The sequence below is a fragment of the Cydia pomonella genome, unplaced genomic scaffold (genome assembly GCF_033807575.1).
Source record: "Cydia pomonella isolate Wapato2018A unplaced genomic scaffold, ilCydPomo1 PGA_scaffold_69, whole genome shotgun sequence".
Taxonomy (NCBI): Eukaryota; Metazoa; Arthropoda; class Insecta; order Lepidoptera; family Tortricidae; genus Cydia; species Cydia pomonella.
Genome location: NW_026907902.1, coordinates 59711 through 65050, shown reverse-complemented (window position 1 = coordinate 65050; position 5340 = coordinate 59711).

The following is a 5340-nucleotide window of genomic DNA, read 5'->3' as shown; positions in this document are numbered from 1 at the left end:
TGCTTTCGGGGCTCTGCGCGGGGGGGTCGGGGGTGGGCTGGTTGCGGCGGCGGAGGCCCGAGGGAGGCCGAGAGCCTTCTAGTTCGTCGAACTCGTACACGTCCGGGTTTGGCGGCGGAGGGTCGCGGGAGCTGGAAAAATAGGTTCTATAAGTATATACCTGTATCATATGAAGGGGATAAATAAACCCGGGATTTACCGTAATCCCCAGAATATGCTTATTAATTTACTTATTTAACCTTTATTGCACAAAAGAAAACCTTACAGTACAAAAGGCATTCTGTACTCTACCAGTCAACCGTAAGGCCAAGCAGAGATCTTATCATACTTACTTCCTGAGAAGTCTCGTGTTGGTGGCCACCTCTTCCTGGGCAGGGGCTGCCTTCGCCGCACGCTTCGGTAACGTTTTCTTCTCTTTGACCGGAGCAACTTTCGGTTTCCTGTATTTAAAAAAAAATACAAGCGTAACCTTTAACATACACAATAATCTTTAACCCTTTGAATGCCACATCTATCGAACGCGGCGTGTCATCGTGAGCCATATGGGAACGCACGAAGTCTGATTATCCTCGGTCAAAAGGTTAACAAAAAAAAACTGACTTAAACGGGACTTAATTTTTTTTTTATACTACGTCGGTGGCAAACAAGCATACGGCCTGCCTGATAGTAAGCAGTCTCCGTAGCCTATGTACGCCTGCAACTCCAGAGGAGTTACATGCGCGTTGCCGACCCTAACCCCACCCCCCTCGTTGAGCTCTGGCAACCTTACTCACCGGCAGGAACACAAGTAACACAACACTATGAGTAGGGTCTAGTGTTATTTGGCTGCGGTTTTCTGTAAGTTGGAGGTACTTCCCCAGTTGGGCTCTGCTCTAGATCTGGAATGACATCCGCTGTGCTGTGCCCTACCACACAAGGCGAGATGACATTCACATTGCCCATACCTCTCTTTTGGACAAAATATTAATAGCGTAAAGTTAAGTTTTTAATATACCTCCGACGTTTCGAGGACAAGTCTGTGGTTGCCGAGCATTTACTAGTCAAACAAATCACTGGATTGAGCTGCATAACCCTAAAATCATTTCTACGGATCGTAGTGAAGCCATTGAAATTAAAAAAACAAATCAATTTCAATCGGAAAGATGGTTTTAGGATCTCATTCAATTGTAATCCAGTCATTAGTAAATGTATCAGCGAAAACAAATATCGTGAGTGTTGTGTGTCGAGTGATTAACATCCCTAGTGCGCAAAACGGGTGCGGGTAGCACGAAAAACTCGCGCGGCTAAAACATTGGTGTCAACTTTAGCTAGTATTCTCCGAGGCCACGGGGACAATGCCGTCCTCGAAACGTCAGAGGTAAATACTGCCTCAATCGAGCAATGGAGCTGCAGAAGACATACACGAAGCTTCATGATACATCTTCTTTCACTACATTAATAATAATAATCCAGCCTATATACTTTCCATTGCTGGGCACAGGCCTCCTCTCATACGCGAGAGGGCTCAGGCTATAGTCCCCACGCTAGACTATGCGGATTGGGGACTTCACATACACCTTTGAATTTCTTCGCAGATGTATGCAGGTTTCCTCACGATGTTTTCCTTCACCGAAAAGCTAGTGGTAAATATCAAATGACATTTCGTACATAAGTTCCGAAAAACTCATTGGTACGAGCCAGGATTTGAACCCGCGACCTCTGGATTGAAAGTCGGCCGTCATATCCACTCGGACATCACCGCTTATTATAGGACATTATTACACAAATTGACTAAGTCCCACAGTAAGCACATTAAGGCTTGTGTTGAGGGTACTTAGACAACGATATATATCAATATTTATAAATACTTAAATACATAGAAAACACCCATGACTCAGGAACAAATATCCATGCTCATTACACGAACAAATGCCCTTACCAGGATTTGAACCCGGAACCATCAGCTTCGTAGGCAGGGTCACTACCCACTAGGCCAAACCGGTCGTCAACGTTGACGCACGCGGCCACAGCGCCCACAGCCCATATTAACTTTCGTCCATTCCGAGAAAGTTCACGATGACCACCGCACACTATAGCCGTGGCGTTCAAAGTAAATATTACTTTTTATGAGGAAATACCAGATTTAATAATTTTAGTTATATATCTCCTTCGCACTGACGAGGCTCCTAAAATGAGAGCGATAAGGACAACTGCAGCTTATGCGAAAAATCCAGCGTAAAAATCTTTGAAATCGAGGTTTCGTTCTCGCCATTTCCCCCCTCCAAAACTTAAGCAAATTGTAACCATATTTTCTCACCTCACGTTCTAAACCCACATTTTCTATTTCCTCCTGTGGCACACAGTATGCTAAAAACTCTTTCTTTAGGCGCACTTGTTATTTGTATAATGAATCTCTTAACGATATAGATATTTTTGTTCATAGTTTGTCCGTGTTCAAGAACAAAGTTCGGCAAATTTTGTTTTCTAGAAATTGATCAATTTGGTTCCAGTCATATTTTTCATACTTTTGTATGTTTTCTTAACTTACTTGCATGTAGCACACAACTAAACCGGTAATTTATAATTGCGTAATTTACATTTCCATGTAATAGTTTTCTTAGTAATGTAGGAAACTTTAGGCCTATTTTTAGTTGATTTACTTTAGACATATTTGTAAAAGGCTGTTTGTTTTCTAAATAAATTAAAATATATATATATATATATATTTTGGAAAAAAAATGAAATAGTTATTTTCATCACACTTGCTCGAAAAAGATCTTATTTCATGCAGGTGTGCTGAAGGACAAAGGCCTATTTTGTTCTCGCGGGAGTTATGGATTGTGAAGCTATAATTCCCTAAGGAGTTATAGCTTTATTCTTTAATTATGTCACTTATTCATACAAACCAAGTAGCATAAATGAGTTTTACTTTTAAAATGCTGACGTTTAAAATGTAATATTTTTGTTTATGTTTAAAATTATTTAATTTGATTAATTTAACAGCCGTTTAAAATTTATTTACATAACTTTCAATCGTGGCTGAATGCCGAATAGGTCCTCACCTGCCAAGAAATTACAAAATGGCGGACGAATGTTTGATATGTCACCGTATTTAAGAATTATTTCGCTTAAAATTTAGTTTTTTCTTCGCACGTGTGATGAAAAACATTGTGTGTAACTCCGGGGGTAAGAATATTGCAAATTACCACCCTCGCTTCCAAAGTTTCACTTACCCCCCTCGTTGCACAATGTACTATTGTACAACAAGAGAGCAAAGTTTGATATTTCTTCGAGTGCTTATTTTAATTAGTTAAATAGTGATGAAGACGGATTAGATTTTATTTTTCGCAGTAAGGGACTCAAAAGCGCACGAGATGTAAATAACTTTGATCTCGTGTAGTACACAAAAAATTTCACGACAGCAGTGTGAACATATTTGAAAGGTAAAAATACAACCTGAAAAAATGTAATCCGCCTTCATCACTATTTCACTCATGTTTTATTAAGGTATTCTAACAATTAAGTTTAATTACCGCAATAAATCAAAACGAAAGAAATTTCAATTAAATAATACCTACGGAAATAATGAAGTAACGAACATCAATTGACAGTTCAATCGACAACTTTTTTTTGGAAAAAAAAAACTTTGTAAGATACGGTCCGAATTGCGGATACAACTAATTGTCAAGTATAGTAGATATCGTTAAAAGTAGAATTATTTACTTTGCGTAACAATTGCGTATTTTTTTAAGTTCAAATACGTAAAATATGGTTTTTTTATTAAATTTTTATTTCAATTAATTATTACGATTGAGGACTAGTAGGGTGTTTTGGAACTATACGGTCTGACTTATTTCGGGGGTCTAATATCAACCGTCAATATACCGTTGAATTACGTATCTTATTTTTGTCTCTTTCTTTTTGCTAATGACGTGAAAGGGACAAAGACAATAGAATCCAAATATTTCGAACTTGTATCAGGCCCTGCACGTGAAATGACATTCGAATATAAAGGTTACTTGAATGTTATTTTGTCTCACTCGGTGAGCAAAATGCGATTTTGCAAACTGTTTTTAAGCAGAAAATTACCCTTGTTCCAGCTGCTGACGTGAAAAATAAATTTGATTTCTTTTTCATGTTTTGATTTTTGCGTTTATTGTTGCAGATTGTATGCTAAACGTCTGTTCACGGAGAATTAATTTACCTGTGTTTAGCGTTGTTTGAAGTAACCTAGTTCTTATAGAAACAGGAATATCAAAAAAAAAGTACAAATATAGTTAGTGGTGATATTGAATACCTATAAAAAAGAGCTCATCTCTTTTTTATAGGTATGACCACAATACAGAGAACGTATGAACGGGAAAATCACCACTAATGTTTCCACTTAGCCGACCATATTAACAGTTAAACGGATAATCTATACATACCTGCCCCTTGTTTCTTTCTGCACAGTTTTCTTCCCCACTCCCTTTCCTTTAATCCTCTTTGTTGCATCGTCTGGTTTACTGATGTCATCGTTTTCCCTCTTATGTTTCTCTCCTGCTTTCTTGTCTTCTTTGTCCCTCTTATTTTTATGTCCCGCTTTCTTCTCTAATTTGTCTCCCTCACCTGACTGTCCCGCTTTCTTCTCTATATTGTCTCCCTCATCTATCTGTCCGGTATTTTTGTCTTCTTTGTCCCTATCATCTTTATGTCCTACTTTCTTGCCTTCTTTGTCCCTCTCATCTTGTTGTTCTACTTTCTTGCCTTCTTTGTCCCTATCATCTTTATGTCCTACTTTCTTGCCTTCTTTGTGTCCCGCTTTCTTGTCTTCTTTGTCCCTTTCATGTTTCTGACCTGCTTTCTCACTGTCCTTATCTGTCTTAGCTTTGTTTGTATTTTGGTTCTTTTTCGCTTGTACATCAATACCTGAATCCTCATTATCAGAAACGTTATTTTTTTCTGAAGATTTTTTAGATTTCATTTCTCTTTTATCTGAGACTTCGAATCTGATTTCTTCAAGTTCTTTCCTAATGTTTTCGTCCATTATTTCCTTTTCTCGTACCAAATCCCCTTCGGACTGTGGGTCTTGGAACTCTGGGGTCGCGGTCCACCCTGGTGGAGTTCCAAGCCAGATGATGTCACTGCTGATGTCAGACAGGGACTTGAGAGACCGCGATGCCCTACACATGGCACATGGCATGGCTGGGGGTAAACACCAGTCTTCCACTCTGTGTAACAAACGATAAGTGTTGCAAAATGTTTCATTTTATAACATTTCTTAGTCTAACCCTTTGAACGCCACGCCTATCGTGTGTCAAAGGGTTAACAACGTAACAAAATTGAGAATTAAACGATGTGAAAATAAAACGAGAAGACCGA